The sequence below is a fragment of the Oncorhynchus mykiss genome, chromosome 24 (assembly GCF_057628025.1).
Source record: "Oncorhynchus mykiss isolate SJ-2025 chromosome 24, ASM5762802v1, whole genome shotgun sequence".
NCBI classification, from domain to species: domain Eukaryota; kingdom Metazoa; phylum Chordata; class Actinopteri; order Salmoniformes; family Salmonidae; genus Oncorhynchus; species Oncorhynchus mykiss.
Window position 1 is genome coordinate 14224779 of NC_143045.1, and position 17366 is coordinate 14242144.

General features: G+C 46.7%; 1 protein-coding gene across 1 annotated transcript in view; it reads right to left on the reverse strand.

The window, feature by feature from the left end:
- LOC110503790 (intraflagellar transport protein 80 homolog) overlaps window positions 1-17366 on the reverse strand; it is a 77569-nt gene that overhangs the window by 54422 nt on the left and 5781 nt on the right.

Sequence of the window (17366 nt, forward strand, 5' to 3'; positions counted from 1 at the left end):
GGACACTACTCAGTTGGGGGCACTACTCAGCTGGGGCCACTACTCAGTTGGGGGCACTACTCAGGTGGGGCACTACTCAGCTAGGGGCACTACTCAACTAGGGGCACTACTCAGGTGGGGCACCACTCAGCTACGGGAACCACTCAGCTAGGGGCACTACTCAGCTAGGGGCACCACTCAGTTGGGGGCACTACTCAGTTGGGGGCACTACTCAGTTGGGCGCACTAGTCAGCTAGGGGCACAACTCAGTTGGGGCACAACTCAGCTAGGGGCACCACCCTGTTGGGAGCACAAATCAGCTAGGAGCACTACACAGTTGGGGGCAAAACTCAGTTGGGGGCACTACTCAGCTAGGGACACCATTCAGCTAGGGGCACCACTCAGCTAGGGGCACCACTCAGCTAGGGGCACCACTCAGCTAGGGGCACCACTCAGCTAGGGGCACTACTGAGTTGGGGCACTACTCAGCTAAGGGCACCACTCAGTTGGGGCACTACTCAGCTAGGGGCAATAGTGAGTTGGGGGCACTACTCAGCTGGGGGCACTACTCAGTTGGGGGCACTACTCAGCTAGGGGAACCACTAAGTTGGGGGCACTACTCAGCTAGGGGCACCACTCAGTTGGGGCCAAGACTCAGCTCGGGGCAATCCTCAGTTGGGGGCACCACTCAGTTGTGGCACTACTCAGCTAGGGGCACTACTCAGCTAGGGGCACTACTCAGTTGGGGCACAACTCAGCTAGGGGCACCACTCAGTTGGGGCATCACTCAGTTGGGGCACTACTCAGCTGGGGGCACTACTCAGTTGGGGCACAACTCAGCTGGGGACACTACTCAGTTGGGGGCACTACTGAGCTGGGGACACTACTCAGTTGGGGGAACCACTCAGTTGGGGCACTACTCAGCTGGGGGCACTACTCAGCTGGGGGCACTACTCAGCTGGGGACACTACTCAGCTGGGGACACTACTCAGCTGGGGACACTACTCAGTTGGGGGAACCACTCAGTTGGGGCACTACTCAGCTGGGGGCACTACTCAGTTGTGGCACTACTCAGCTAGGGGTACTACTTAGCTGAGGGCATCACCCAGTTGGGAGCACTATTCAGCTAGGGGCACTACTCAGCTAGGAGCACTACTCAGTGAGGGGGCACTACTCAGCTAGGGGCACCACTTAGTTCGGGCACTACTGAGCTAGGGGCACTACTCAGCTGGGGGCACTACTCAGTTGGGGGCACTACTCAGCTACGGGAACCAATCAGCTAGGGGCACCACTCAGCTAGGGGCACCACTCAGTTGGGGCACAACTCAGCTGGGGACACTACTCAGCTGGGGACACTACTCAGTTGGGGGCACTACTCAGCTGGGGCCACTACTCAGTTGGGGCACTACTCAGCTAGGGGCACTACTCAACTAGGGGCACTACTCAGGTGGGGCACCACTCAGCTACGGGAACCACTCAGCTAGGGGCACTACTCAGCTAGGGGCACCACTCAGTTGGGGCACTACTGAGCTAGGGGCACTACTCAGCTGGGGGCACTACTCAGTTGGGGGCACTACTCAGCTGGGGGCACTACTCAGTTGGGGGCACTACTCAGCTACCGGAACCAATCAGCTAGGGGCACCACTCAGCTAGGGGCACCACTCAGTTGGGGCACAACTCAGCTGGGGACACTACTCAGCTGGGGACACTACTCAGTTGGGGGCACTACTCAGCTAGGGGCACCACTCAGTTGGGGCATCACTCAGTTGGGGCACTACTCAGCTGGGGCACTACTCAGTTGGGGGCACTACTCAGTTGGGGCACAACTCAGTTGGGGGCACTACTCAGTTGGGGCACAACTCAGCTGGGGACACTACTCAGTTGGGGGCACTACTCAGCTGGGGACACTAGTCAGTTGGGGGCCCTACTCAGCTGGGGACACTACTCAGCTGGGGACACTACTGAGTTGTTGGAACCACTCAGTTGGGGCACTACTCAGCTGGGGGCACTACTCAGTCGGGGGAACCACTCAGTTGGGACACTACTCAGCTGGGGGCACTACTCAGTTGGGGGCACAACGCAGCTAGGGGCACTACTCAGCTAGGGGCACTACTCAGTTGGGGGTGCTACTCAGTTGGGGGCGCTACTCTCAGTTGGGGGCACTACTCAGTTGGGGGCACTACTCAGTTGGGGGCACTACTCAGCTAGGGGCGCTACTCAGCTAGGGGCACTACTCAGCTGGGGGCACTACTCAGCTGGGGGCACTACTCAGTTGGGGGAACTACACAGCTAGGGGCACTACTCAGCTGGGGGCAGCAGTACCGACTATACCTTTAGCACCACTCAGCTAAGCGTCTCCTGCGGCCAACAGTAACAGCAGCAGAATGAGTTAGGGACAGCCACCGGAGGACTGGGGCGGGGGGGGGGGTCAAAGATCAGGGGGTGAGGTGGTGACACATCTCCCATAAGTGTGAAGTGTGTGTATTATTTTTGTGCGTGAAAGATAGTGTGGGTGTAGTACTCCATCTATGAGTGTGTGAAAAGTGTGTGTTTGTGTGTGTATGCGTGTGTGTGTTGAGGGGAGGGTTGAGAGAGAGCGAGAGAGAGGTTATTAATTCTCCTGAGCAGCGGCACTCGTGGCAGATTCTAATTAGATTACCCATCTCAGGGCAGAGATGTGAGCCAGCAGGCCGGGCCAGGTTACCCCCCGTAACACTGAGGTGTGTGTGTGTGTTTGTGTGACCCTGGTGTAGTACACACACTGTTTATTGGGAGTCATGGCAGGAGAGTACTGACTGGAGAAGCACTAACAACACATATACTTACTGCTGTCAAAGGGTAAAATGTCTGGCTCTTACTTTTTTACATAATACCTTAGTTTTCCTGCACACACAAACAGGCATCCACACTAATAAATAGGGCTGTGACATAATTGAATAACCGTGTAACTGATGGGTATGGATAAAGACCATCATTTTAAAAAAATTGCCAATCCACTCCAACTTGGAATGGTTTCATTTGATAAGGATTTTTTTTTTCTTAATTTACAGTGTGTTCGGAAAGTATTCAGACCTGTTGACTTTACCACACTTTTGTTATGTTACAGCCTGATTCAGAAATATCTAAATTGTTGTTTTTTTCATAATCAAATCTACACACAATACCCAAATACCCAAAGACAAATCAAAAGCAGACATTTTTGCAAATGTATATAAAAAAATTCAAAATATTGCATTTACTACCAGTCAAAAGTTTAGACACAGCTCATTCAAGGGTTTGCTTTAGTTGTACTATTTTCTACATTGTAGGATAATAATGAAGACATCAAAACTATGAATTAACACATATGGAATCACACATATGGAATTTATTTAACACTTTTTTGGTTACTACTTAGTAACCAAAAAAGTGTTAAATAAATCAAAATATATTTTATTTTATTTATTTTTTTGTTGAATTTTTACCCCTTTTCACCCCCTTTCACCCCCTTCACCCCCACCCCTTTTTTACCCCCTTTTCGTGGTATCCAATTGTTGCAGTAGCTACTATCTTGTCTCATCGCTACAACTCCCGTTTGGGCTCGGGAGAGACGAAGGTTGAAAGTAATGCGTCCTCTGATACACAACCCAACCAGCCGCACTGCTTCTTAACACAGCGCGCATCCAACTCGGAAGCCAGCCGCACCAATGTGTCACCGCGCACTGTGCCCGGCCCGCCACAGGGGTCGCTGGTGCGCAATGAGACAAGGACATCCCTGGCATCCCTGGCATTCTCTCAACCAGCTTCACGTGGAATGCTTTTCCTTCACTGTGGTCCAACTCATCCCAAACCGTCTCAATTGGGTTGAGGACGGGTGATTGTGGAGGCCAGGTCATCTGATACAGAACTCCATCACTCAAGTGCAAACCAGATGGGATGGCGTATCACTGCAGAATGCTGTGATAGCCATGCTGGTTAAGTGTGCCTTGAATTCTAAATAAATCACAGACCGTGTCACCAGCTAAGCACCTCCACACCATCACACCTCCTCCATGCTTCACGGTAGGAACCACATATGTGAAGATCATCCGTCCACCTACTCTGCGTCTCACAAAGACACGGCAGTTGGATCCAAAAATCTAAAATTTGGACTCATCAGACCAAAGGACAGATTTCCACCGGTCTAATGTCCATTGCTCGTGTTTCTTGGCCCAAGCAAGTCTCTTCTTATTATTGGTGTCCTTTAGTAGTGGTTTCTTTGCAGCAAATCAACCATGAAGGCCTGATTCATGCAGTCTCCTCTGAACAGTTGATGTTGAGATGCATCTGTTACTTGAACTCTGTGAAGCATTTATTTGGGCAGCAATCTGAGGTGCAGTTAACTCTAATGAACTTATCCTCTGCAGCAGAGTTAACTCTGGATCTTCCTTTCCTGTGGCGGTCCTCATGAGAGACAGTTTCATCATAGTGCTTGATGGTTTTTGTGACTGCACTTGAAAAAACTTTCAAGTTCTTGAAATTGTCTGCATTGACTGACCTTCATTTCTTAAAGTAATGATGGACTGTCGTTTATCTTTGCTTATTTGAGCTGTTCTTGCCATAATATGAACTTAGTATTTTACCAAACAGGGCTATCTTCTGTATACCCCCCTACCTTGTCACAACACAACTGATTTGCTCAAACGCATTAATAATGAAAGAAATTCCACAAATTAATTTTTAACAAGGCACACCTGTTAATTGAAATGCATTCCAGGTGACTACATCATGAAGCTGGTTTAGACAATGCCAAGTGTGCAAAGCTGTCATCAAGGCAAAGGGTGGCTACTTTTAAGAATCTCAAATATAAAATATGTTTATTTGTTTAACACTTTTGGTTACTACATGATTCCATGTGTTATTTCATAGTTTGATGTCTTCACTATTATTCTACAATGTAGAAAATAGTAAAAATAAAGAAAAACCTTTGAATGAGTAGGTGTGTTCAAACTTTTGACAGGTACTGTAAGTATTCAGACCCTTTACTCAGTACTTTGTTGAAGCACCTTTGGCAGCATTTACAGCCTTGAGTCTTCTTGGGTATGACACTACAAGCTTGGCACACCTGTATTTGGGGAGTTTCTCTCATTCTTCTCTGCAGATCCTCTCAAACTCTGTCAGGTTGGGTGGGGAGGGGAGGGTTGCTGCACAGCTATTTTCAGGTCTCTCCAGAGATGTTCGGTCGGGTTCAAGTCTTGGCTCTGGCTGGGCCACTCAAGGACATTCACTCCTGCGTTGTCTTGGCTGTGTGCTTAGGGTCATTGTCCTTGTCCTTTCCCTCGATCCTGACTAGTTTACCAGTCCCTGCCACTGAAATACATCCCCAAAGCATGATGCTGCCACCACGCTTCACCACAGGGATGGTGCCAGATTTCCTCCAGACGTGATGCTTAGCATTCAGGCCAAATAAAGAAACCAAGATTGAACTAGACCAGATAATCTTGTTTATCATGGCCTGTGAGTCCTTTAGGTGCCTTTTGGCAAACTCCAAGTGGACTGTCATGTGCCTTTTACTGAGGAGTGGCTTCCATCTGGCCATTCTACCATAAAGGCCTGATTGGTGGAATGCTGCAGAGATGGTTGACCTCTTCTCCACAGAGGAACTATAGAGCTCTGTCAGAGTGACCATCAGGTTCTTGGTCACCTCCCAGATCAAGGCCCTTCTACCCCGATTGCTCAGTTTGGCCGGGTGGACAGCTCTAGGAAGTCTTGGTGGCTCTTCTTCCATTGAAGAATGAGGCACTGTGTTCTTGGGGACCTTCAATGCTACAGACATTTTTTGGTACCCTTCCTCAGATCTGTGCCTCTACACAAACATGTCTCGGATGTCTACGGACAATTCCTTCAACCTCATTGCTTGGTTTTTGCTCTGACATGCACTGTCAAAAGTGGGACCTGATATGGACAGGTGTGTGCCTTTCCAAATCATGTCCAATCAATTGAATTTACCACAGGTGGACTCCAATCAAGTTGTCTACATCTATGGAAACAGGATGCACCTGAGCTCAATTTCGAGTCTCATCAGGCTGGGTCCTAGCAATTCATTTATGTTACAGTCATTTACGTTCTTATTCTCGGAGTGGAAATGTTGTTTGCAGAGTTCACAACCTGCTACACTTATGAGAAACACGGTTTGGTTTATTTCATAACATAATTTACGCGCTCCATGTGAGCATGTGTCTGGTTTCTCTTTCCTGTTAATGTTGACTGAGCACGCACAGAAGTACATGGCCTACTTCTCGCAAATGTCAAATGTAGGAAAGTGCCCAGTTGGGCTTCTGAGTAATTTTTTTTCTTCACCTCACACAGTAAGTAAACTTAGTCAGTTTTATCTATTCAAATGATAATAAATAGTTACAGTACTTGACAAATATTTCCAACACTCTAAACAGGCTATGGACATGTTGCGTGTATTTGTTCCTATTTTAATGATTGTCAATTTCATATTCATACTATATAATAGCTGTCCCCTTCATACTTTCCTTTTCAATTCATTATCTTCAAGCCTACTTTTGGAAAGCCTAATACGTTTTAAGGAAAGGAGAAATATTTGCTCGTGTCTGATATACGCTGGTGGCTTTGATTGACGGGTGCTTTTGCTGGGGTGTGGGTTTGCAGATTCTCTATAGTCTATTCAGATAATGTCCCAAAATAACCTGTTGGGACTCAATCTCTTTAATAAGATTCATATTCTCCTGTCATGATTTAATCTTGTGAAAGGCCCATTTTCAGTAGCTTAGTCTACATTATTCATCTAATTACGGCGTCCTCGCTTGCCACTGCCATCGAATGACCGCAGTAGCAGGGTTTGTGATATGCGAATATTTCGGGGAAAGTGTGAGAACCTATCGGACTTCGTTTGAACAGTTTTGTGCTTCGAAATAGGATCTGTATTTACATTTTTTATATGCACAAAGGACAAGGTAGCACATATCTTTATTTTGACTCCGTTAATGTTGTGTCAATATGAAAGATCCTCTCCAACCTGGAGTTTCTTAATTTGTTGATGAATATTTATAAGTAATAACCCGAATAATAATGATAATAACGAGGTGTAATGGCTTGTTTCAAAAGGTTTTATTAAGAATCATATCCCCCTACAGCATGCTCTTACGAATATCAGACACAGTGGTGGAAACAATACCCAATTTTCATACTTGAGTAAAAGTAAATATACCTTAAACGAAAATTACTCAAGTGAAAGTCACCCAGTAAAATACTACTTGAGTAAAAACCTAAAAGTAATTTTGTTTTAAATATACTTAAGTATCAAAAGTAAAAAATAAAGAATAAATACATTTCAAATTCCTTATATAAAGCAAACCAGACAGCATAATTTTCAATTTTTATTTTATTTATTTACTGATAGCCAGGGGCACTCCAACACTCATAATTTGCAAACTTCATTTGTGTTTAGTGAGTCTGCCAGATCAGAGGCAGTAGGGATGACCAGGGATGTGTGTGATTTAGACAATTGCCCTGTCCTGCTTAGCATTCAAAATGTATGGAGTAAAAAGTACAGAATTTTCTTCAGGAATTAAGTAAAGGTAAAAGTTGTCAAAAATAGTAGTAAAGTACAGATACCCTAAAAACTACTTAAGTAGAACTTTCAAGTATTTTTACTTTACACCACTGCAGACACACACATGAACGCACAAAAATTACGACAAGACCATTACTTATTCGTGGACGCAAACAGATCCATCAAATTATGCCATTTGTGGAGGCAATCAATACATTTGTCAATGTCAAGAAGTAGAGCTTGTCTATGTGGAACAAAGAGGGGAGAGAGAAACTCTGGGGACCAGCCAAAATCTTCGACCCCTGCTCCTACCCCCTACCCCTTTCCTTACCTCACCCCTCCATCCCCCAATCTCCCCTCTCACCCTGGCCTCTCCCCTGGTCCCCAGTAATAGCATAATGAACTTGGCAGCCCTGCTTGTTACGCCACTGAGCTTGGGCCATGTAAATAAGCGGTGAAAATGAAGTGAAACACCAATAAACACTGGTCTTCAGCCCCCCCACACACACACGGAAGCATGCACACAGATGCAATAACACACACCAAATAGATAAATACAACATCTCTCACCGCAGTACACAACAAACTTTGTGTGCTTTCAGGGTCAAATTAATAATTTAGCTGAATGTAGAACCTTTTATTGACATTGATATTAATAAAACGTCTCTATATTCAGTACTCTATATCCCAAACTCTATAACTCTATATACTGTACCTCACTCACTTTCTCTTTGCATCTCTGATCCTGATTTTTTTATACCTCATTTCCCTTTTAAAACATTTCACTCCTTCGAATGACCTGCATCTTGCCTCCCATTACATCCTCTCTCTCTTTCCTTGTGTGTGGAGGTAGCGATTTAGTGGTGTGGGGAGTGATGACTGTCAGAGGGCCTGGCATGGCACTGTCTCAGGCTGTCATACATCTTACCCCACACCAGGCCAGAGGGGGAGTGAGGGGAAGGGGTGAGGAGTTTGGAGAGAGGACAGAAGGGGGGGTAACCACCATCGTTTATGGAGACCATTTCTCCGAGTCCCACTCTCCAGCCAACTTCACAGGATATATTGGACAGATCCACACTACATTTCTCCATCAGCCGTCCCCACTTTTATTTTTACTCTTTTTCACGCTCTCTCCATTCACTTTCCAACATGGCAAGCCTGAAGCCCAGCTCCAGAGAGGTGTAAAAGTAATACCATGTCAACAAGTGCCTCTCACTCTGACCGATATTACACACACACACACACACACACACACACACACACACACACACACACACATACACACACAACGGAAGTGCAGTCAATCATCTGAAAAAAGACCGTGAAACACATACACTTTTCCACCAGCCGTGCCAACAAAAGTCCAAGCACAGCAAACCAACACCTGGTAATGACTGTCCCTCCACATCCTTACCTGAAGACACACTATTATAAAATAGGAGGCTGCTTTAACATTCGTTTTCATTTGATGCAGGTTGATGTAGCCTTCCACTGTCCTGCAACGATTATTTAAGACCAGGACTTGAACCTGCCTGCAGTGCCAGCCTGTGTTATTGCCATGCAAACTGGAGAGACATACATTTGATGGCTGTTTAACTGGCTGAGAAGTAGAGGCTGTTAAAACCAGAATGTGCCCACTTGTTCAAAAACATTTCATAGGCAGCCTCACCCAGACGTGTTAAAAGGAGAAGTAAAAATGATTTAAAAGAAAACAGAAAATGTGTGAAGGAAGAGAGGCTTGACTTAAGTGGTAAGATAGACCCCAGAGTGCCCTTTTCACTGCTTAAACTCTCTACCTCTCTAAACTGGAGCTGGGGGCAGAGAGAGAGTGAGAGAGAGAGAAAGAGAACATGTAGAGAGTTTGGATCATAAGGGGAGGAGAAAGGTGGAGAAAAGGGAGAATAAGTGTAGTGAGAGAAAGTCTCCACCTTTTTCCCCAAATTGAGTTCATTTGATAGTTATCTTACTTTTGATCTAATGAACTCTCTTTAACTGCTATGACAAGATTGTTGTACCTGTAAACTGCATGGCAATAAAGCATATTTTACCTTTTTGAGAGAGAGAGCGAGAGAAGAAGGAGATCGAGGAGACAAAGTAGGAGCATGTGGAGTGTGTCAGGCAGAGCGAGAGAAAGAGAGAGAGAGAGAGTGGAGGAGCCCAGCCCAGTTGCCTGGGGAGAAAACTGCTCTGCAGTTGCTGACTCAGGACTCTCTTTGTTTCACTGCGCTCTCTCTCCCTCGCCCGCCCGCTCTCTCTCTCTCTCTCTCTCTCTCTCCCACTCTCTCCCTCTGGTGTGTAACCCCCCAACATCTGCTGTTTTTCCATGCAGCTCTCCTCTCTCTCTCTTTCTTTCCCCCTGTCCCACTCGTGCAGCCTGCCCTCTCACTTTTAGTGACATTTTCGCCATCTGTGTTCCGCTAACCATCATAGCTCATGTGATGAAAACAGATAAAGCAGAAAATACTAATACATCTACAATAGTTTTCTCTGCCCTTTTCATGCTCTACTAAGAGCACTTCAGGACTCGAACCAGCGTTAAGTTTAGAGGCTTTTTATATCGCTCCAGCAGCAGGGAGAGTTTCCAGGCCAGCCATTGGCAGCCAGGCAGGGCACACGGGAGTGGTACAGCCTGGAGAATAGAGACTGATACTTTATAGGGAGGGAGGGAGAAACACAGATGCCAGCCTTACAGGGTCTAAGCTGACAGGGCCTCACAGGGAACCTAAAGTCACATACCTTCCCCAGAGAGAAAGATAAAACTGAGGGAATATGAGTGGTGGGATAAGTAGTGAGTTAGGAGAAAGATAGAAGCCAGGGAAAATGGATGAGAGAAAAGAGAGCGACCCAGGGGTGGGGATGAGGAGTAAAAAAACGTGGATTGATAGCAGTCTTGTAGAAAAACTGAAAGAGAGAGATGCTGCTTATAAACAGGGCAAGGTGACCAGGAACAATAGTTTGGTTAAACAGTACAAATACGACCTACGCAGATTGATCAAGATGGCGAAACACAAGTATAGGGACAAAGTGGAGGAGAAATTCAGCAGGTTGGATACAAGGCGTGTGTGGCAGAGGCTCCTAGTGATCACGGATTAAAAGAAGAAAGCCAGCCACATCGCAGTCACCAACGCCACCCTACCGGAGGAGCTAAACACCTTTTACTCATGATTTGAACAATATGACCCTGAGCTGCAGAGAGCCCGTGATGACAATGTGGGCTACACACTCGCAGTCTCTACTGAGGACGTATGTAAGTCATTCAAAAGTGTTAACCCTCGCTAGGCTGTCGGGTCAGACGGCATCCCTAGCCATGCTCTCAGAGCATGTGCAGACCAGTTGGCTGTTGTGTTCTCTATCTAGCTCAGGCTGCTATACCCACCTGCTTCAAGATGTCCACTCTCATCCCTGTGCCCAAGAAACCGACCAGTAGCACTCTCTTCCATCATCATGAAGTGCTTTGAGAGGCTGATCAAAGACCATATCACCTCCCTTCCTGACACACTTGACCATCTTCAATTTGCCTACCGCCCTGACAGATCCACGGAAGACGCAATCACCATTGCAATTTCCAGATGCCTGAAGGTACCACGTTCATCTGTACAAACAATAGTAAGCAAGTATAAACACCATGGGACCACGCAGCCGTCATACCGCTCAGGAAGGAGACGCCTTCTGTCTCCTAGAGATGAACGTACTTTGGTGCGAAAAGTGCAAATCAATCCCAGAACAACAGCAAAGGACCTTGTGAAGATGCTGAAGGAAACGGGTACAAAAGTATCTATATCCACAGTAAAACGAGTCCTATATCAACATAACCTGAAAGGCCGCTCAGCAAGGAAGAAGCCATTGCTCCAAAACCGTCATAAAAAAAGCCAGACTACGGTTTGCAACTGCACATGGAGACAAAGATCGTACTTTTTGGAGAACTGTCCTCTGGTCTGATGAAACAAAAATAGAACTGTTTGGCCATAATGACCATCGTTATGTTTGGAAGAAAAAGGGGAAGGCTTGCAAGCCGAAGAACACCATCCCAACCGTGAAGCACGGGGGTGGCAGCATGATGTTGTGGTGATGCTTTGCTGCAGGAGGGACTGGTGCACTTCACAAAATAGATGGCCTCATGGCGATGGAAAATGATGTGGATATATTGAAGCAACATCTCAATACATCAGTCAGGAAGTTCAAGCTTGGTCGCAAATGGGTCTTCCAAATGGACAATGACCCCAAGTATACTTCCAAAGTTGTGGCAAAATGGCTTATGGACAACAAAGTCAAGGTATTGGAGTGGCCATCACAAAGCCCTGACCTAAATCCTTTAGAAAATTTGTGGACAGAACTGAAAAAGTGTGTGCGAGCAAGGAGGCCTACAAACCTGGCTCAGTTACACCAGCTCTGTCAGGAGGAATGGGCCAAAATTCACCCAACTTATGCTACCAAATATATCTATATATATATTTTTTTACCCCTTTTTTCTCCCCAATTTCGTGGTAGTAGTAACAGTCTTGTCTCATCGCTGCAACACCCGTACGGATTCGGGAGAGGCGAAGGTTGAGAGCCACAACCCAACATAGCCACACTGCTTCTTGACACAACGCACATCCAACCCGGAAGCTAGCCACACCAATGTGACGGAGGAAACACCGTCCACCTGGCGACCTGGTCAGTGTGCACTGCGCCCGGCCCGTCACAGGAGTCGCTAGTGCGCGATGAGACAAGGATATCCCTGCCGGCCAAACCCTCCCTAACCCGGGCGACGTTGGGCCAATTGTGAGTCGCCCCATAGACCTCCCGGTCGCGGCCTGGCTGCGACAGAGCCTGGGCTCGAACCCAGAATCTCTGGTGGCACAGCTAGCACTGCGATGCCTTAGACCACTGCGCCACCCGGGAGGCTTCCCAAATATTAATTGATTGTTTGTAAACTTCTGACCCACTGGGAATGTGATGAAAGAAATATAAGCTGAAATAAAGCATTCTCTCTACTATTATTCTGACATTTCACATTCTTAAAATAAAGTGGTGATCCTAACTAAAACAGGCAATTTTTACTAGGATTAAATGTCAGGAATTGTCAAAAACTGAGTTTAAATTTGGCTAAGGTGTATGTAGACTTCCGACCTCAACTGTATGTGAGGATGCTGTTCATCGACTACAGCTTGGCCTTCAATACCATAGCGCCCTATAAGCTCATTACAAAGCTCACGGCCCTGGGTCTGAACTCCTCCCTATGCAACTAGGTCCTGGACTTCCTGACGGGCCGCCCCCGGGTGGTGAAGGTAGGCAACATTACCTCCTCGACACTGATTCTCAACATGGGGGCCCCACAAGGGTACGTCTTCAGTCCCCTCCTGTATTCCCTGTATACCCACGAGTGAGTGGCTTCACATAGTTCCAACGCCATCCTCAAGTTTGCTGACGACACAATAGCAGTAGGCCTGATTTCCAATAACAGGGAGGAGGTAGGCACTCTGATGGCGTGGTGCCAGGTAAACAACCTCTCCCTCAACATTAGCAGAACAAAAAGAGCTGATTGTGGACTTCAGGAGGAACCAGGCTGGACATCCTCATCAACAGCGCCGCCGTGGAGACGGCCAAATTCTCAGAGAAGCTGAAATGCTCTAACCACATGGACACTGTGGTGAAGAAGGCATGACAGCGAATCTTCAACCTCAGGAGGCTGAAGAAATTAGGCCTGTACCCAAGGGCCCTCAAGGGGTGACTCACAGCCTGGTACGGAAACTTCACCACCGCACACCACAAGGCTCTTCAGAGGGTGATACGTGCAGCCAAAAGCACTGCCTGCCCTACAGGACACCAACAACACCTGGAGTCGCAGGAAGGCCAATAACGTCATCAGGGACCCAAGCCACGCCCTGTCCTCAATAGTTTCTACCCCCAGACCATCAGGCTGCTGAATAGCCACCACTAGTCAGCTACCTGCTTCCCCCTCCCCCTGCTACTCCCCCTATTGACATTTCACCTCCACACCCCATCAACGGTCACTTACCTTAAATGCTGCTCCCCCTACGCATACCCCCCCCCCCACAGACTTTTTCTCTGCCCCCACCCCAACGACACTCATCACTGTTGCAGTTGTTAATATGTACTGTATATTCTAGATTTTTCATTATAATAATTGGTATTGTTTTTATTTCACTTGGTCGCCACACACCCACAATAGTCATGCTGTTCCCCCTATGGTCACCCCTCCCCCACCCCCTAAACACTCTTTTCACCCTAATGGACATTTCTTTTTTTCATCAATGCTACAGTTATGATGTATATAGTGTTATTTCTATTTGTTTTTTATTTATTTATTACCATTTTCATTATTTTATTTAACTTAATCCTGCATGTTGGAGCTCGGCGACTAAGATATTCACTGTACCCTGCAATCACACCTGCAGCCCTGTACATGTGACTATTAAACACTGTGAAACTGAGGAGAGGAATGAGAGAGAGCAGGATGGGACACACAGGTCAGACTAGACTGACCCTGACCTCATAGGATTCTCCACATCACACCATGTTACACTAAAAACCCTCTTACAACGTTTCCAAATGCTATCAGAACCCATTGTATGGAGTGTTTTCTGTGTAGTTATGTGAGCCAACACACTGAAATCTTATCAGGCAGAAAAATCACAGCTGGAGACATTAAATCAATAAATCATTGATTACATTGATTTTGGACCTTTTGCGTGTCGCACAAAACATCATCTGCATTACACCAGATACCAGTGGTTTTACACTCCAAATCATGACCCCCTCCTCTTCAGAACAACACTGCAATCGTGAGCTATAAATTTTACGACTTATCTCCTATGGCTGTGTGAGTGGAGCAGGCAGATGTTATGGGTGTGGAGAGGGAGCCTCAGACTTTCCTTTTTCCAGTGTGTGTGTGTGTTGTGTGTGTGTCAGGTGGTAGGAAACAGATTTAGGATACATTCTGACTTCATGTCATTACATGTAACAGCGCTATTTCAGATGAGGTCAAATAGATCGGCAAATAGCAGCTTTAAGAAGCCATCAGCCGCTCCTGATTAAGTATAGGCTTTCTATAGCAGGCCAGCCATTGGTTTTGGCTAATTAGTGGAGTGAAGGGTTCCTGGTTGCTGGACTGGGCCACGTCTTTAGTCCCGACCACACCGCGGGAACAGCAGGTATTAATAGCCCAACGATTGTTCTGGACATTTCAATTAAGGCCTGAAACAAGACCCAACATGGGATAGAACACGGAGTCTGGTGTGTGTGTGTTCGGTTTTTTAGTAAGCTGGAGTGGGGGTTTCTGGTTGGATGGTTTGGAAGAGTCTACCGTCTACCGTCTTACCGTCATGTCATAGCATCCACAGGAACGTCATCATCAGTCTGTATTTGTTATTCTGACAAAAAAACACACACACATACGAGCACAGTCACACATACTCACACAGTCACACATACTCACACAGTCACACACTAACAGGGTCTATGATAGTGTCTGTGTACCGATCTGCAGATGAGAAGGAAAGACGGAGAAAAATAAGAGAAGTGAGGGGAGAAAGAGGAGGGAGAGAGGGGAGAAAGAGGAGGGAGAGAGGGGAGAAAGAGGAGGGAGAGAGGGGAGAAAGAGGAGGGAGAGAGGGGAGAAAGAGGAGGGAGAGAGGGGAGAAAGAAGAGGGAGAGAGGGGAGAAAGAGGAGGGAGAGAGAGGAGAAAGAGGAGGGAGAGAGAGGAGAAAGAGGAGGGAGAGAGTGGAGAAAGAGGAGTGAGAGAGGGGAGAAAGAGGAGAAAGGGGGAGAGAGAGGGAAGGCAAAAGAAAGAGAGAGGGGGAGGGAAGGAGAGAGGGCACAATGAGTCACACTTGTTAGTGAGTGTCACAGTGTCAGGGATCGTGACAGAGTCCAGACGCTAGACACCAGCTGCAGTGCCTCGTAAATAGACTGCTGTCTCGCAGGCACATTGGAGTGCATGTACGGATGCACGCACGCAGGCACGCAGGCACACACAAACACACACATATCCACAGACAGACTCACTTCTTGTGCTCAAATCCAGTTAAAGTGCCAGAATCCAACGTCAGCCATGCCTAAAGAGGAGAGGGGGTGGGGACTTACAAGATCCTTATTCAAGCCAATAGAACACCATATTTCCAAATGATCAACAATCCATAAAAAAAGCCCATGAGAAAAAGTGATCAAGTTCAGCCCAGGACTGACATTGAGACTAGCCCCAACACGTGTGTCTGTAATGGTGCATCTGTGTGGCTCAGTATCTGTGCGTCTAGTGTGCGCACGTTTGTAATGGGGTATTCCCCCTTCTCCCAGCCCTGTGATAATGAGGGGGGTAATGTGCTTCATCTGTCCCAGGGGGGGAGTCTTGCTGGAGGTTAGGGGTTAAACGCGCTGGGCCGTTCCTGCTGAGGCAGCGCTCTGTAAAGTGCAAGGTTTCATTGTACCAGATACAGAATGAAACTCCTGCACATTAGTCACGGTAGTAACAGCAAAGATTCCTCACTGTGCTTAACTCCTTCTGCACCGCAGCCCAACTACAGCCAGATACAGGCAAGGATGCAACAGTTACCATGCACGTACTGTAACTCAACATACACATCAAATGTGCATGAGGCTGAAAGCAAGGGCCGCTGGGCCGATGGAACACGGGATCAGATTCATCAGCTCATCAAGGAGGAGTCACGAAGTGACTTCTGAGTGGCCTTTTCTCTTTCTCTCCTCTCTTTGTTTCTCTTCTTCCTCAGTCTTCTTCTCCATGGTGTTGAGCAACCCTCCCACGGCGGGCCAGGGCCGGGCTACAGTATACACTACACTCTCTCTCTGTGGCCTGGGAGGAGCTGAGGAGGTGGTGAAGGTAAACAGACCCTTACCCCAGTTAGTTAGAGTTACTGTATGCATCATCATCATCAGAGAGCGAGAGAGAGCCTCAGTCAACTCCACCACAAGACAAAGAGTGGCGCAATGACAGACAGACTAGCAACGTCGACAAACTCATAACACAGAGACACAATTGCCATTGTGAAGAAAGGTGATTTAGGTTCCTTATTCAACACAATTACACCCGCTCACAGAGTTTCTGTGATCTCAGTAGTCCAAACAATCTTCCTGGATTTGTGTACTCAAAAAAACAAGCAATATTTACAGTGTGAAACGAAGATAGTGCTTATTACTGTACTCTTGCTGCAATCTTGTTTCTGACTCATAACCCCCAAAAAGCAACAGGCTTTGACTGGATAGCGTCCTACTGAGGGTTCAACTCAGAAGACCAAGATGGCTTCTGTCCTCTCCACATCTACTTTCCTTCATCCACACTGATCTGTAACAACTAGACAAGTGAAAGAGAATACCCTTGAATACACACACACACACACACACACACAAACTCTTTCATAACCTCTGTATTGTGTAGACATCTGCGTTGGCTCAGAGTCTCTCTCCAGACCATTTGTTCGGTGCAACAAAAAAAAAAATGCAATTTGATCCTAATTAGATCAAAATGTACACTGTAGCATGAAATACGTGGTGATCAGTACAGAGGACCAGAAACTTGTGCTGTTTGTTTTCATTAGGCCACGTCTCATAGAACAATACACTGACATTTCTATTCTAACTAAACAATAAACCCAGCTGAGACTCCACATGTTGTTTCTGGCCATACGCTGAAGAATAACAAAACAACAATTAGAAACGGGCCAATTTGAGCCCTGAATACTGATTGGCTGACAGCCATGGTATATTAGACCGTATACCACGGGTATAACAAAACATTTATTTTTACTGCTCTAATTACGTTGGTAACCAGTTTATAATAGCACTAAGGAACATCGGGGGTTTGTGGTATATGGTCAATATACCACGGCT